The sequence below is a fragment of the Ruditapes philippinarum genome, unplaced genomic scaffold, assembly GCF_026571515.1.
Source record: "Ruditapes philippinarum isolate M1 unplaced genomic scaffold, ASM2657151v2 ctg22_1_1_1_1, whole genome shotgun sequence".
Taxonomy (NCBI): Eukaryota; Metazoa; Mollusca; class Bivalvia; order Venerida; family Veneridae; genus Ruditapes; species Ruditapes philippinarum.
This window is the reverse complement of record NW_026859666.1, coordinates 376,393-394,943: the sequence shown is the minus strand read 5'-3', so window position 1 is coordinate 394,943 and position 18,551 is coordinate 376,393. Positions and strand designations below refer to the sequence as shown.

Genomic DNA, 18,551 nt, shown 5'->3' with positions numbered 1-18,551 from the left:
AACTTGAAAGATACAGCAGATACTCATATTCATTAAATAATAGATTTCACAAAAGCTAAAATGGTTGCCTTTACGATGAAATGTGTTCTACAATGTATTGTCAGAGTTTGTCATGACTTTGTTACTTTTTAAAAAAAGATGGTTGTTATTTTTCAAGTTGTTGCTGTTTTTCAGTATGAAATATTCAGGGTGTTTTGAAAAAACAGTTACATATTTTCTAGCAATTAAATGCTATGTGGGTGGGGCAGTTAAATTGAATTTGAAAAAAATGGCAGAGGAGAAGCTAATGGTTTATTCATAGATTTTCTAGAATATATAATAATAGAAAGGAATGGTTGCCATTATGAATTAAATTTAATGTCTTACTTTGTATTGTCTGGACTTTGACATTATTTTTCTTCTAAAGATTGTTTTTATTTTCAAATACAAAATAGATAACATGAGTGTTAAATTGATTTTAGCATTCTACCCACTTGTTTGTATAATTGACTTTACCTAAATCATTGAACTTGGAACTGTCCATTATTTATTACAGGGATTTCAAGGTCAAACTTCAGATAGGAAACTGGTGACAATTTACAATCTGGTAAACTGCTCATTGAACAGACTGTCTTCATTTAAGTTAGGTTTTCAAGGTAAAATTTAAATTTGTCATTGTTTTGGCTTCGGAAGAAATTGGGGGAAAAAAGACCCTGGCATGTCTATTTGAGCATGAAGTATCAATTTGGCATTCAAGGTACTAAGTGGCGTATGCCAACCTGTTGTCTCTTGATCTCCACAAATATAACACAACTTACTGGTGTTACAAGTTTCATAAAATAGAGAAAAAAGATGCAGAATAATTCCAGGCCTTATGATACTTGAGACGTATTTGTTATAACCCTAGAATGATATATGTCAATGAGGATTCGTTTCAGCGTGTTCTAATTCCAGAAAGTGACAATATTTAGTTGTTCTGGACACCAAATTGACCAACATTAAGAGAATATCATAACTATGTCAATGTGTTTTATATTTAGGCAATAAAAGAGTGCAGTCAAACTGGGATAAAATGTGTCATTAATGTATATACACCACTTAAGCCCTGTCTTGTTGAAGCCTAAGCTCCTTGTATGATTCTCTATCAAACATGGTCAATACTTTCCCATAACCTATAGACGGTTTGATGTAATAATTGTCTATTTTTGGAATTGCAGAATATGTTAATAATACTGGCGGCTGTAGAGCTAGTACATAAAATCTGTGGACACCTTTCTGTTTATTGCTCTGGCCTTTTTCTATTGTTTCTACAACGGAGGCAACGTGTAAATAAAGCAAACTAGAACAAAATTATCATTGAGTTCAATAAAGGAAAGATGAATCATAATTTTCAGGATTTATTTACAGTGTTTTCCCTGGAGGGAATTCTGCACGAAATGATCATAGCCAATAAATAATGTTACTTAGTATGAAATCATATCAATGAATTGTGTTGCTATGAAATCATAGCATGAAAATAGGATTTATGTAGTAGAATAGTAAATTCACTCCATAACAAGGTATTCTGATATTTTCGCTTCTTATGAGATTTTATTGTGTTTTGACATGTTTTCCTTCTAAACTTTACTTTCGGTTTCACTGTATCATTTTTGAAAATTGTTACTTTCACTTTTGAAGTTTTGAATATTGGGACTTTTTAAGTTAGTTGAAGTGATGAGTTTGTAGATTTGATATTGAGATAAAAATTACCCAAATTGAATATAATGTTTATATCTGCAGAACCTTTAAAGTGATATATTTTTAAAACATGTCAGTTTTATGTTTACATTTATTGATTCCCTCCTTGAAAAAAAGAAAAGATATGCATTCCTCATGTGGAATAGTGTTTGTATAATACCATGGTATTACTGATTTAAAAAAAAAAAATTAAGACTTAAAAAATAAAAAAATTATTTATTAATCAACTGTTATTTTCAGTTAGCTAATGAACTGATCTTGCTTTCAATTTGTCTTTTCACTATGTAGATAATAAAGATGAGTATTAAACCAACTGTACGGTCACTCTGGTGGAAAACATGACTTTGTACTGCTGATAATGGGTAAATCGTTTTCTAAGGGGTTGCAGTTCCAAGTGTTAGCTCAGCTCAGCTTTTTCAAAAGTCATTTTGAAATTTAAAGCTCATCCTAAAAAGTTTTTGTATATTCTTGTATAATCTTCAGCACAAACTGTTTTTGTTTCTATTCAATGCAAGGAGTTTTCTCTGAATTTACTTTACATATAGGTAGGCTGTATAGACAATACCCAAACACAGGTGCAAGACAGGTTAGGTGTCAAGTTTAAGCTAAGTGATACCACCTGGCAGTGGTGGGGAATACCCCCTCTATATCTCTACTGCAACATTTTCCAATCATTGATCACATGTTATTTCTGTTACAGCAAAAGAAGCTCTTGCAATGTACATGCAGTATATATTACATAATCTCATTGGCAATTAAGGCCAAGAAAATAATTACACTAGATGCTTTTTGAGCTGACTGGTAAATGGGTTAAAAAGCTGACACAGTCAGTATGATGAATGTTCAAAGATACAGGTTTTACACTGCTTAGGCTAAGAGACATGGACAAAAGCTTGCACTAACCACAGTAGTGGAACCACAGTACTGTTCATTAACAGGCACTGACTATGTCTGCAATATTTTCAATTTTCTGTTTTTGGCATTCTGAAAGGAAACCAATTTCGCTAAATGAAAGGAAAATGTTGCATGGGATTAATTTTTTGACCTAATAAACCTTGACCAGTTTTAAAACTTACTTCAGATAGCAGCCATTCATTTAAATGTTACTTTCTAAAGGATCTTAAGTACTAAATATGTTAGTTCCAAGAAAATTGTTAAATGTGTGTTTTTCCCCCTCCCTGGAACGGGTGACAGATTTTATTGATAACTCGTCAGACTTTACCTCTGTTCCTGCTTAAGTAGGTTATAGTGTAACAGCAATCTGTTGTTTTTTGTGCAAATTCAACAAAATGCAGTGATCAATGTAGTAAGCTTTTTTATATGAATTGAAGTAAATTAAAAATGTCATTACACATTTTCTGTTCATACAACTATATAAACATTCAATTGCATTTAAGCTACATTGCAGGCAACAGTTGGCAATATGGGATTAACCAGTACACCGTGCCTCCCACTTTCATCAAGCCGACTTACATTGTTGCACTGGCTTGTCATGAAAACTTTTCATAATGGTTAATTGTAAATTGCTGCATTAGACGGAATACAGTCTAACTTGCCCATGCGACCACATGTATTAAGCGACTTCTGTCTTATGCGACCACTTTAAATTCCCCCCTCTCTCTCTATATCTTTAATGTTTTAAGCGACTTTTGCTCAACGCGACCAGCAACCGCTTATTAGTCAGCTAATTGAGATCAATCTTTTCATCAAAGGACCACTTTTACCTGTCAAGTAATTGTGATTTTAGGGAACGCCGCCTCGTTATGTCACAAGTGTCAACAATCAAAACACAACATAAAAAATGTTTGAAGAGCTCTCTTTCCCAAACCGTTTTAGCGTATGCAAATGAAGTTAAGTATACGGGTGACATGTATTATCCAATACTATTGATTCAACAATGCAATGCTCCGCCCCTACTGAGATGGTGTATATGTTTCGCTTGTTGATATTTAGACTGCATTGAATTGACCTTGAACTTCATCAGGGATTAAAGTAATTGTTACAATTAGATGTAGTTTGTTTATTTTAAATGAAAAAATGCACAACAGAAAACATCTTCACTTATAAGGGTTTTTGTGTTGGAGACAAAGAAAAACAATGGAGAAGTTTAAAAATTCTGGAAAAATGTCAAACGTGTACATAATGGAAATAAAAAAACTGTTTTGTCAAAATATCAGAAAGTTTATTTTACATTAGCATCCATTTAGATTATCGGAGCATTCTAATTATTAAACATTTATAAATGAAGTTGAAAAACATTCCCACCACAAAAGAAAGATGTCATTTATAAATTTTGACTTTTTTATCATGCTTTGTCATAAGAGACCATTTCTTTAAGCGACTGTTTTGGGTGTTTCCCTTGCCCGGTCGCTAAATACACGTTTGACTGTACAATCTATAACATGGCTCCGAAAAGCTATTTATACCAATATTATGGAAGCAGTGTGCAATAGTCATGCACTTAGTTGACAAATCACTGTGTATTTTAAATCCTTTGACGACTGGCAGAAATAATGACTTTGTAGATGCCACCAATATCAAGAGAGAATGACCAGGGTATACAATCATGCAGTCTGATCTGGGTCCATGTGTTATCTGCTCATTAATGTAAAGTTTTTCCACTAACGTTTGTTTCCCTTTTGACAACTTTTCTCTACAAGCAATTGTGACAGTTTTGTTCTCACATATAGTTGCCATTTCTTCCATCCTTTCTTACTATCTGGCAGTTAGTGTGACAATTTGTTCCTCTCAGTTTCAACAATTTATGACAATTTCTTCCTCTTGGATGATTGTGACAATTTATAATTTATCCCCCTCCCCTTCCGCATGCAGGCTGTAGCAATTTCTACCTTTCAGGCACTAGTGACAATTTCTTCCTTGCACACAGTTGGTGGCAATTTCTTCCGATTATGCAGTTGTGACAATTTCTTTCCATCCGACATTTGTGACAATTTCTTACTGTCGGGCAAATTGTGACACATTCTTCCCAATTGTGATAACTTTATCACCATGCAAGCAGCTGTGAAATAACAATTCATATCTATAAAAGATACTTGATAGAAAGCATACATATATTTCTAGGAATTTAATATAGATATCATAAATACAACAATTACAGCATGAAATCATGTATAATAATCATTGTGATAACATCTCATGCTAGGCTATTATTATATCTATTTCATAATTGAAAGAAAAAACACACACATACTCCACTTAGTGTATATGTCATGTAAATGGCTTTTGAGGGGGAAACATGATGTCACAAATTGGATTAATGTTTCATCATATCTGGCAATCAATGGATGAAGTTTGATTTTTATCTGGTTTTATCATAGAATACCAAATTTGTAATTTTTCATAACTTGCTCAGAAATCAATTTTGTTTTGTTTCTTTTTTGAGTGAATCTGTCAAGGCTGTTGTGAAATAACTCGTTATCTGTGACATATATAATATTGGACATTTTCAGACTTTTTTTATTTGCTTGGTTTCCTGAAATACATTGAAGGATTTATACATAACTTGTTTAGTGTAAATGTTGTAAGTGGTTTAAGCTCAACCTGTATTGTGTAAAAATTGGGCAGAAAATTAGATGTGATTTGTTTAGAAGGATTTAGGCTTAATAATGTAAAAATTAGAAATGATTTAGGCTTAATTTGTTTAGTGTAAAAATCACAGTGTTAAGGTTTAATTTGTTGAGCCTAATATAATAATAATGTATGGCAAAAGTTGTAAAGGGTTTAGCCATGCATCTAATTTAAGTAAAAAAAACACTAAGGAATTAGGGTTAGCTTGTGTTGTGTTAAAGGATCAACAGGAATACAGTTCAGTTAATTTTGTTAAATATTTTAATAGTATGTAAGCTTCACTGTCAATGTATATGCAAACCTAGTGTCTGTAGTTCCAGGTAAATTAACTGTATTTTAACTAAACTGAACCTTTGAGATTTTTATATCCCCGCACAACGAAGTTGTAAGGGGGCTATACTGGAATCAGCTTGTCCGTCCAGCCGTCGCCCTGTCCGTCGGTTTTTACTTGTCCGCCCAATAACTTAAGATTCCTTTGACCCACAGTCTTCATATTTGGTATTTAGATTGGTCATGAATAGTTGATGATCCCTATTGATTTTGAGGTCACTGGGTCAAAGGTCAAGGTCACAGGGGCCTTGACTTCAAAAAGCTTGTCCGCCCAATAACTTAAGATTCCTTTGACCCACAGTCTGAATAGTAGATGATTCCTATTGATTTTGAGGTCACTGGGTCAAAGGTCAAGGTCACAGGGGCCTTGACCTCAAAAAGCTTGTCCACCCAATGGATTGGTACAAAAATCCTTCAGGTAAACAATGGATTTGTACCAAAATCCTTCACTTCAACAAACAATTGACCCAAGGAAAGTCCTTTATTCAAGAACATAGCAGGGTGAAGGTAAATTGTTACAATAACGAAGAAAACATGATAAAGGGATGAACTGACTGGTGATATTATAACTTAGTACAGGAATGTCACCTTGTAGCATTTTATGTATATGATGGTTAAGTTTAACAATTATTAGACTTGGTAACAGCTGCTTCCATATAGTTGATATAATATGTGTGTGTAAATTATGGAAGTTATATGCACCTGAACTGAAATAAAGGTATATAATAATGAAATAAACTGTAACATCCATTCATAAGTTTGGCACCATTTGCATTTCTAGACAGCTTTTGTAATCTTTATTTTGATTTCAATGACAGGACTTTTTAAACAGAAGGACCTGCACTTTGGAATCCTTTGCACATTTTTTTTTCTATCTGGTGTCCTAATTCATTGTAGAGTTATGGCCCTTCTATTTTATCTCGAATCCAGGCATTGGCTTTGGATTCCTCCTGAAGTCTTCCTACACCAGTAAAGTCGCCATATGATCATTACAGTGTTGGTGTGATGGTAATCCCAACCACAAACAATAACTCAGTTCTATGACTTAGAAATTTTAGATGTCATAGCTCATATGCAATATTTCGTCATTGTCACCTTGTTGTCAGTTCTGTTTTCAATGTACATTTGTACTTTGAAAAGGCGAGATGTCACTATTGTTATATAATACATGTGTGACTTTCTACCTACACTGTACAGAAGGTGTGTCTTCAAATATATTATTTCAATTCAATGAAACATGAAATAAACTAAAAAACTCAGCTGAAAATGTGAAAGCCAGCTCGTATGTCGTATTGTTCCACATTATTTAACCAGGTGACTTGTCAGGTATTTAGAGCAGAACAAATTGGAAATTGAGGTCTTAACCGATTTAATATAAAGCATTTTAAGCAGTCATAATAAGGTCATTTCAGATGGGAGTGCACCACCCAGTTAGGTCTGAGCAGAGGCTATATTATTTGAGAAACTGAAATCCCTTGAACTATTTATGGACTGTTCTAAAATAAGAGCAGGTTTAGTCTGTTATATTCAGCAAGGTAAACATTAAGTTAATTAGTTTTGTCTGACACTGCTTGTTTGTCATACAGTCTGATTTAAATTTGTTGTATGAAATAACGTTGTATCTGATTGTAACCAAGGAACAGTTTACAGTGGTTTTGCGATGAAATCTGGATTAATTTTTTTTGATGACTTTTATTCTAGTTGGTCTAGTTTTAAGCACAGCTTGTGTCGAACAGGTAATTAGTGTGTCAAAAAATTTACATATAAACTGAAACAGATCTTTCTTTTTTTTGAACGAAAAGTGGTTTTATTTATAATTATGCATTAGTGAGCAAATAATGAAAGTCCTGCCTACTCTTTTAGTGGCACTGATATTTTGAAATAATGCTTTATTCTTTCATTAATGAAAGAGTGAATGTACATTTATTCAAGTTAACTGCTGTAAATAATAGAGAATATTTTCAATTACCTTTTGACATTTTCACTTCTTCAATTGGTTTGTCTGACACCCTTGTCAAAGGAATGAAACAGTCTGCTACTATGGCAAAGGTCTGAATGTCGATATACCAAAAACTACTAAGTGCTGTCTGACTGGATTTCTCCATAATCTGCATCTTGTGTGTGTGTTTAACAAATTCATTTGTCATCCCTTAATATACTAATTTTTCAGTAAACTTTTTGTACTATATACATAATTATGTTTGTCATTATAGAAACATTACTGGAGTCATTGGTCTATAGTGTCAGGGTGAAATATGCCATTTCTAATATAGTTAAATACCACAATTGTAGAATTTTATCACAGAAAGGCATATTAGGAATATTCCTCAGTTTTACACCAGTCAGTTGAAACTATGGCCCCCATTCATGGGTTGCTGAACCTGGGACTCTTGTCATTTTGATTTTCAAATCCTTGGTAAAATAACCAAACATTGTGGGGATATATGATTGTCATATGATAATCCCAACATACAAGTTGGGGGAACAATATGTCCACACCTTAGTGTAGGGAGCATTCTTCAGTTTTGGAAACATACCATAATGTTGCGAACATAACTTCAGTATGGGGGAATAACGAGAATAAATTACAGTAAAGGCTATAAGAAGAGATGATATTAGATTGACATGTGTATGAAAGTCATGGCGATTTCTGTCAGGCAAAATATAGGCACACAGTGTGATATTAAGCATTAAATGGTTAAGATTTATGGTAGAGTAATTATGCTATAAATACATGCATGTTGAGAGTGGCATTTCTTAAAATACACTTTAAATATATAACATGTGGGAGTAAGCCACACCAGAAATCTGAGAGGAAAATCTTTTTTTCTTTTTTCTTTTTTTTCATCATGTCACAAGAATTATAATTACGATAGAAAAAGGATACTAAAAATAATTTTTGCAAAATATTGAAAAAAGATCAGATATTTTATGGCACTTTTTTTCTATTTTCAGACTAACATTATAGAAGGTGCTAGAATTCCATCAAGAAAAGTATGGTGAATGTAATGAAGGAATTTTAACAGAGAGACAGCTGTGAAATTTTGTGTCATCATAAATATTACCTTTGTCTGTACACACAACATTAGATATTGAGAATGGTCTTGAGATTACATATTGACAAGATAGTAAAGCCAAGGCAGATGAAAGAGGTATTGTTTTATTCCCAAAATTATGAAGCATTGTATCCCATGTACTAAGTGAACACACCTTTCAGGTAGTGTAGGCACAGTTTTAGGTGCTTAAATCCACTGCTTAGGTTCAGCCATAATCAAACACGTTTGTTTAACTGCATTGCAGTTTTAAACTTTATTTGCGGATGAAGACAAGAAATTCCTTTATAATACATTACGTATGGATCTTTAGATTCTGTTACGTAAATGCATTACTTCAGGAAACAGCAAGCATATAAGTGGAGCCACAGATACTCTTTATGCACTATCTTAGGTCAAATGAAGTACATTTGAAGATCCACATATTCCATTGTTGCATGAATATAGGCAAAAGCAATCACATTATTTTTCAGACAAAAGCAATCACATTGATTTTTAGACAAAAGCAAGCACATTGTTTATCTTCAAGTTCCTTTATTGCAAAGCAAGAACATTTTATAAAAACATGTCGACCTTTCATGGGCTCAATAACTTTATATCTCTTTACTTAGTTGCTTCAGGATAAATGACTTAAGAAAACAGTGGCAGTAATTAACTTCTTGGAGTGTAATTAGCCTTAAATTCTTTTAATCCCTTGAGTTATAAGTTTTAATAAGGTCAACTTTAGTAAATTAGTTTAAACATATATAATTATAGAGGGATTGTGAAGAAAGTGTATAGCTTATCTTAACCACTCTCAAGTCCACTTCCTGGAACTAACCAGTACTGGCCTCAAGGTTTGAGTTCTGTCTCAAATCTCATGATTTTCAATGGTCTTTGTACATTCTTTGGGAATTTCTGACCAATCAAATGCCAGAGATCTGAGTTTGAACTATGAGATTTTCTTTATAACCTCGGACCAGTGTCAAATATGGAAACATGGTTGAGACACAAGAAGGGCTTAAACCCTTGATCCCTGGGTTAAAGATGGTCCCTTAACCACCAGGCTAACTCTCCCTTAACTTGAGTAATTGAAGGCAAGCTCTTAAATTAACCTAAAATGCTGTGAATGTTATAATTTTCGTTTTATTCTACTTCATGTACATGTATATAATTGTCCAATAAGAAATTTACACAGCAGAGTTGTATAAATATATATTTAGATTTGAGATTTATTATGACAGTTTGTTATCAAATTTTGTTGATATCAGCTCTTAGCAATTGGCAGTATATTCAAAGCTATGTTGGAGAGAGATGTATTGTCTAATTTGTTAGGTTAGTGGTTGGTCAAAGTCAATGTATATGTTGTTATTACACATCATGTTTCTATTAGGTAAATAGCACAAGTTCTAACAAAAAAATTATCACTCAATTATCATCTTACTTTACTATGCTAAGAGTACAAAAAAAGCCAAAGAATATAGATGAGAGAATTTTTTTTAGGTATTATAAGGGGAATAAATCCAGGAAATTATGGAAAAATATGTAATACATAGTTGCTTCCCCTGCTTTATCATTAGTGAAATATCTGAGCAAGAAAATTCATGAATGCAGTCAAGTTTACACACCTTTATGTAGAATAGAGCAATAAATGTAATATTATAAAGATTTTTGACAGGTTGAATGGCCCTAGATATTCAGTTGTTTGAAGATATATTGCAAATAACCATTTAAATATGGCCATATATTATGTTGAGAACCTTTTTAACTGCAGACTTCCTTTTTTTAGAGAAAAAAAATGAAATGACTCAGTAACTTGACAGCAGTCATGTATATAGTTATATAAACTTCATGATTATCCAATGAAAATGTGTAGTATTATAAAAAGTTTTAAATCCTGTTTAAAGTCAAATTTAAATTTAAAAAAAAAGAAAAAAATGAAGAAGGATAATTAAAGTCTTGGTCTTGTCTAATTGAACCAGTTTTAAGAAAGGTTTTCAACATAAAGTTTTACATTGTCTCAACTTTCCCTTCTTTATTGAAGTTTTCATTAAGTTTTACATTTTCTTAAATTTCCCTTGTTTATAAGAAATTGACATATTTCTCAAATTTCCCTTGTTTATTAAAAAAATGAATTCAACTTAATAATGAAGGTCAAATTATTATTTCCCCATTAGATGCATTAAGTTCACAAATTTTTATGTAACCAGTTTTATCAGCATTTACCGATTCTAGGTCAATTTTTATGTCTGACAGCTAATGAAAGAGATATATATATTTCTAGCCAATTCTATATTTAGATTTCTAACTAATTCTATATTTAGATGTGGCATTGTAATTTTTCAGTGGAGAAAAGTATGACAGTTCACATTGACATGTTGATAGAAACATTTTTGCAATTTGTTCATTATACCTATTTTATTTTTTTTAAATGACACTTTATTTACTATAAAAAGATGGATGGATTTTGTCTGTGCAAAAAAAATCTTTGACAAAGAAGGAAATAATTAGCTGCTGAGGTTAGATTAAACTTTTGTGACTTTTTTGTGACTATGTAAAGTCAGTTGTGAAGAATATTCCATTATATATGATATATATTATATTTGAACAAGTTTTCTTCTCATTATACATTGTACTTGGTTTTGATTTTTAGATTTGAAATTCAAGCAGTTTTTAGAAAAAAGTGAAAAACAGTCATCCAGAGCGGGTGATTTTGTGACATTTGTTTAGGTAACATTGTGTCCCTGCTGTATATTTAGGTGCAAATATGTGACAACATTGTGCCACAAATAACATAAAAATTGGTGTAGCATACTTTGAAAGTTGCTGTCCAATTATCTTACTTGGAAGAGCATGGCACTGTAAATCAGATGACCCAGGGGTTTTGATTTCCGGACTTCGCAGGTCACTGTCATAGCAATTGATCATAAAATCTTTTCTACAGTCAAACGTACTGTACCACTGTACGTCTGCTCTTGCATGTACAGATGTTATCAGTTCTTCTCTAGTACTAGTAAACTGCTTGACAGGTTGCTCATATACAGGAACGATGCATTGGCTTTGCTGTGCTCTGGTAACTTCAAAGTGGCTTACTGCTGTGATCAAGAGTGTAAACTTATAACACCACAACTATACCTGGAAAAGTACAAGAGCAACATCAGAAAGTTATGTATAGCTGGAATTGGAAATCATTTTCCTGATATGTATATAAAGGAATCGAACATTAACAGAAATATCAAAAACATGACCAAATACCCTTAAAATCATTGGTCCTGCCATCAATGGCGTTACTGTGAACAAAAGTCATGTGATCACCTTCCCTGCGGTAATTAAGCAAAAGATAATTTTTGTGACCTTGATAAATATTTTTTGTCAAGACAAGATTCAACAAAAAATAAATTATTGGCTGTTTACATCAGTATATAGGGTTATCTATATTTGCATTACCTCTCTTTGCTTTAAACTTTATGTTACCTCCCTTGGCTAAAACTGTAGTTTACAGGATACCTCCCAGTGTATGCAAGTTTCCTCCCTTTCATTAGGACTTTAAATCATTAGTTACCTCCCTTTTCAAGATTGAACTTTTAAAGTTATTGGTATAATATCAAGGTAGCATGAATAAGAGCATCTCTGTTCAATTGTTTTTTAAAAGTTCAGAATTTTTAAAACAAGTGCATGATTTTCATCTTGAAATTTTTCCTGCAAATTTTGCAAATTGCATAAAAATCTCACAACATTCTTTCTGTTTTGTTACTCCCTCTTATTTTGGATCATTTAAAGGTCATTGTTAGATATCAATCTTTTTATTATATTAATTTTATATTGTTGTGATCTTGATCTTCTGATAATGTATATAACTGATATGTTACGTATTTAACCTCGGGGTATGTTCAGTGCAAGCATTCTTCGAGCCACGTCTTATATTACATACAAAACGGATCCCCACGCTAGAACACTGTCATGTCTCATATGCAAACATTAATTTTCATTTCTATCTTTTGAAAAGTATTGTGTACAACCGCAGGGATTTATTGTTTTGTGGCAGACTGTAAACTTTTTCTGCACAGTTTGAAAGGCATGTAGACGCACTGTTAATTTAATCCTGCATTGAATTTATGATGAAATCTAATTCCAGAAATTTAAGAAATGTGAAATTATTATTACGATCTTTTGACCTACATGGAGTCGTACATTTTCTCCCTAAGTTTGTTTGTACTCTGTAACCTGTTTAATACAAACCCACATTACTGGTATTTAGTCTACTATGGTAGAAATTGTAATTTGAAAAACCAATTTTTATACCCCCGCACAACAAAGTTGTAAGGGGGGTATACTGGAATCAGCTTGTCCGTCCGGCCGTCCGGCGTCCGGCCGTCCGTCGGTTTTTTCTTGTCCGCCAAATAACTTAAGATTCCTATGACCCACAGCCTTCATATTTGGCATGGTGGTTACTCATGATTAGTAGATGACGCCTATTGATTTTGAGGTCACCAGGTCAAAGGTCAAGGTCACAGGGGCCTTGACTTCAAAAACCTTGTCCGCCCATTTACTTAAGATTCCTATGACCCACTGTCTTCATATTTGGCATGGTGGTTAGTCATGATTAGTAGATGACCCCTATTGATTTTGAGGTCACCAGGTCAAAGGTCAAGGTCACAGGGGCCTTGACTTCAAAAACCTTGTCCGCCCAATAACTTAAGATTCCTATGACCCACTGTCTTCATATTTGGCATGGTGGTTAGTCATGATTAGTAGATGACCCCTATTGATTTTGAGGTCACCAGGTCAAAGGTCAAGGTCACAGGGGCCTTGACTTCAAAAACCTTGTCCTCCCAATAACTTAAGATTCCTATGACCCACTGTCTTCATATTTGGCATGGAGGTTAGTCATGATTAGTAGATGACCCTTATTGATTTTGAGGTCAAAGGTCAAGGTCACAGGGGCCTTGACTCCAAAAAGCTTGTCCGCCCAATAACTTAAGATTCCTTTGACCCACAGTCTTCATATTTGGAATGGAGGTTAGTCATGATAAGTAGATGACCCCTACTGATTTTGAGGTCACCAGGTCAAAGGTCAAGGTCACAGGGGCCTTGACTTCAAAAAGCTTGTCCGCCCAATAACTTAAGATTCCTTTGACCCACAGTCTTCATATTTGGAATGGAGGTTAGTCATGATAAGTAGATGACCCCTATTGATTTTGAGATCACCAGGTCAAAGGTCAAGGTCACAGGGACTTTGACTTCAAAAAGTTTGTCCACCCATTTATGACCCACAGTCTTCATATTTGGCATGGATGTTGATCATGACTTTAAGGTGACCCCTATTGATTTTGAGGTCACTGGGTCAAAGGTCAAGGTCACAGGGACCTTGACAAAAAAGCTTTTCTTCTTAACTGTTAAAGAATGTCCTGTCTTCAATGTATTGATTTTGACATTTTCACATTTGAAGCATGTAGAATACATAACTTAGCAATGCACTGGCTTAGTAACCTCAGATTTGGCAGGGAGGTTGTCCTTGAGCTCTAAATGGCCACTGTTGATTCTGACAAAGTGGTATGCGGGGGTATTCACGCCATGATAGTGGCAGTTCTAGTTATTTTATGAAATTTGGGTCTTTTGATTCATGTATCAACTTCTCTCTAAATCTGGTATTTGTAAACATAATTATTTTATACTCTTGCAATAGAAGAAAATTCTGCATTTGAACAGGCTGATGTTTAGTTTTGTCTGTGGCCGAGAGGTTTAGGTCGTTTACTTCAAACTAGTGGCCCCTCACCGCTGTGGGTTCGAATCTCGCCGGGGACTTATGTTATTATAGATGCTGCCAATATTTCTATATTTTATGTTTGATGAAGAAAAAAAAAAAGAACCAGAGAAAATTGATAAAATTGAAATAATTTACCTGTATTTTAAGCACACCCTTTGTATGTTAATTGACAGTTAGAGATGAACATGTTAAAAATCTATTTTGATTCCAATTGAGAAAGTGAAAAAGAAGATATGCTAACATTTTTTGTTTTTATTTGACTATATAGATGATTATTTTTATCTGTAGGTATGGACAGAACAGTCAAAGCACACTTGAAGGTTGAAGATATTTTTTACATGACCACAGTTTGACCAGTCTAGGTAATGTTTTCTTCTGTGGAAAATTTACTTAAGTATATTCAAACAAGGCAAAAAATGTGTTCGATTTTAACCTTTAAAATATTTAAATTTATATAAGTACATTTTTTTTCATTAGGAAATTTCTTGTTTATAGTGTAATCAATGCTTTATAAATTATCATGTTATTTTGTAACAAAGCGTTAAGAAAGTGGACACTCTTGAATTTCTATGACACGTCTAATATTGTTAATCTCGTGCAGAATTTTCAATAGAAATAAATTAAAACATATTGAACACTTTAAAATGATGGATTACATATGTCTATATCAGTTTTTTTTGTATTTCTACTTTTGTAACCTAAATAATTCAGTTGTTACAAAAAGAATCAGTACTTGAAATAAATTTATTAACTGTTGAAAAGATAATGATAGGAAAAAAGTTTAGTAATCTAAATAATTCAATAGAGGGAGTGGTTGTTGAGATATAGATTTATAATGACATATCTCAATATTTAATGAAGTAACTGTACAGCTTTTTTCTCCTACATGATTTGAGTTGATAGGGTAGACAGGTTTATTTCTTGTAAATTAAATCTAGTGACATTTTAAGGTGTTTTCTGATGCACTCTTTATATTGTATTGCACTTAATAAGTAAACATGTCAGCATATTGTTGCATTGTTTTCTGCCTATCTAATGGTGGAGTACGAAAATATTAATTTGAATAAATTTGTTCTCTGTAATGATAGTGTAATTAATGCTGAATTTAAAATTTGGCTCAAATATGTGAATTATGACATATTTTGATATCAATTTCATTCTGGGTAGATATTGAAATAATTGGAGCAAAAGACATAATCCCTTACCCCCATGCCATGTTGGAACTGAAAGTGATCAGCTTTTGCCACCAGTATACAGTCAGACAAGCACGCACAAAGTCTGACCAGGTTCTATGCTGATGGCTGACCAACATCTTGATTATTATCCCTAAAAATGATAATGGACAGTTCCAAAAATGGAAGCTGAACAAGATTTTCAGAAGGTTATGGAATAATCGTAAGATTGTTACTGGCATTCATCTTTAATTTTCAACAATTAAACACAGCATTATCCTAAATTGCTTTTCAGATTTATTAAACTATTACTGTGCACTGTCAGAAACCCTCCATAAACATCTCCCTCCCACTTTCCTCTACTCTTTCACTTTTACTGAAAAGATCGCCTTAAGGTTGTTGGGGTCGTTTTCGCTTTTAGATGTCACATGATGGTACCGTATCTTGTTATAACGAATCTCTCTAATTTTCTTAATTTTAAGTTCTTCCTCTGTCTGCAGCAAGAATGCTGTACAATTTTGATGTAACATGTTCTATAAAGTTTAGTGAGTTAAGACATTATAGCTTTTTAACATCCATCTATTTTTTTTGCCCCTAATTCACAATTGACTTGTCGCCAATTTAACACATTACTTTTATTAGGGGTGAAGGGCATGCAAATTGAATTTTCATCATAATATAAGAAAATTAAGCAGTCATTTTTTTGACAGAAGTAATTATAGCTATGAATTATGGGAGATATGCTGAAATTTCATCTGGGTGTATTTTCATTTATGTTATAATTGCACTAAAATAACTTATGAAAAATTGTAATCCGTTAGTAAAACCAGGGAGAGATTTAATGTCTCTTTATGGAAATAAACTGTTAGGTGTAGATATAGGTGCATTTCTTAAGCATTTTCTTCCACTTTTAAACCAAGAGACCATCAAGCTAGTCTGACAATAATGAAATAAAGACTACATAACCAGTATAAAGTCAGGCTGGTGATAATGAAATAAAGACTGCATAACCAGTATAAAGTCAGGCTGGTGATAATGAAATAAAGACTACATAACCAGTATAAAGCCAGGCTGGTGGTAATGAAATAAAGACTGCGTAACCAGTATAAAGTCAGGCTGGTGATAATGAAATAAAGACTACTTAACCAGTATAATGCCAGACTGGTGATATAAAGCCAGGCTGGTGATAATGAAATAAAGACTGCATAACCAGTATAATGCCAGACTGGTGATAATGAAATAAAGACTACAAAACCAGTATAAGTATAAGACTAGTAAGCAGTGTAAAACGACTGTTGATAAATAAGAAGATATTTAAAGCCAGTATAAATTGATGAAAGACTAAGCAACCATTAGTGAGCCATAATAAAACCAGTGTAAAGCCAGTATAGCAATAACAAAAGACTTGTTCAACCAGTATAAAGTCATACTAACTATACTTATAGTCCTTCACACAAATATAACAGGATAAGAGCTATTTCCAAACATAGAAAACATTTTTGATTGACTGTATCTGGAATTTAGAACATTTCCGTGTTACAATTTAGGTCATATATTTTAAAACCCACTAACCTAAATTTTCATTTTTGAGATGATTTCTTTCTTTTTTGAGTAGCAAAATCAAGAGGATATGATCATGAATAGTTTAACATGCGCAAAATGTAGGCCATTCCTTCTTCATTGTTACAACTGTCTAACTTTGATATGTTTTTTCTCCTCTATTATTTTTTAATATAAATTCAAGCAGCTTTCGAACTGTCAGGAATATTTGTCATGAAATAAGTGCAAGGCTAGAAATAATAATGAGCACTCAACTCTAAAAGCAGACGACATGTGGCAAAAACATGAACAAAACATGCAATTTGAGGGGGGAACAAATAAGGGGCGGGACCGCAATAGTTGTGCTAACTTTTGGCTTACATTAATTCAATTAACATTGATCTTTAACTAATGTATTTAGTAACTGCAATTACATGTTAAACAATCTGTAAATATTGTTAAACAAACAACGCACTTGAGCAATGAATGATTCCGTTTTCAAGTTCCGAAATATTTTATTATGTTAATAATAGCTATTTAGAAGTAAGACCGTCATCTTTAGAATCTGTCTGAAAGCCACAAGACCACTTGAGACATAAATTTCATCTGTCAATCGTCAAAAAGAGACGGTTACGAATCCGGTGGCCCAATAACTCCATAGAAGACAAATTTTACTTCACAAGTTGTTACAATTGTAGATGTCAGCATGTCGTACGGAATTGAATAATAAGTAACAATCCTTCATAAATTGGATTTTTACTGCAGCAAAAAAGGAAAAGAAAGAGCGTAAAACTGTCGACAAATTAAAGAAGATTTACTGACGTATGGGAGAACTTCCTGCTTTTATGATTGATAAGATTTCCTGACATGAAACTAACAGCATTGATTATATCTAGTGAATATAACAGTGATGCTCCAAACTTTTTAGCTCACCTGGCACTGATATCGCCAATTTGTTATAAGTATTGCTCATTGTGCGGCCAGCACCTTATGTCCTAGAGCTCACTTAGTCTCCCTTTTTATAATCACTGCTTTTATTTATTGAGCTGTATCAAAGGTATATAATTGATATGCAAGAATTTAAACTGCAGTCAAGGTTACCATGACTAAAATAGATTTTCCTACTTCTTTATAATAAAGTTACCTAATGAGGTGAATGTACATGTACTTGTGAGCAATAAGGGGTTACCATGGCTCTCTTGTTTCTAGTCTAACTTAATTACATTCAATTCCTTAGGTACAAGTTCTAAAACTTCCTTGCACTTAATAAATAATTATGTTATTATACATGAAGCAAAAGAGCTTTCTTTGTAATAAAAGATGAAAGATTGAGAAAATTAATCAAGGTGCAACTTTACTTACATGAAAAGTTATTTTTATGTTGTAGTGACAGAGTTGCAGGAGAAT

At 33.0% G+C, this 18,551-nt stretch overlaps 1 long non-coding RNA gene across 2 annotated transcripts in view; it reads left to right on the top strand.

Moving 5' to 3' along the window:
• The window catches only part of LOC132757431 (uncharacterized), a 73,766-nt gene that overhangs the window by 22,742 nt on the left and 32,473 nt on the right, over positions 1–18,551 (top strand). Inside the window, exons 3-5 of one of the 2 annotated variants that reach the window (XR_009629451.1) lie at positions 536–635; positions 8,590–8,786; positions 14,722–14,795. This is a non-coding gene — a long non-coding RNA (uncharacterized LOC132757431). The remainder of the gene's footprint in view (positions 1–535; positions 636–8,589; positions 8,787–14,721; positions 14,796–18,551) is intronic. The other variant, XR_009629450.1, reaches the window with a different exon arrangement.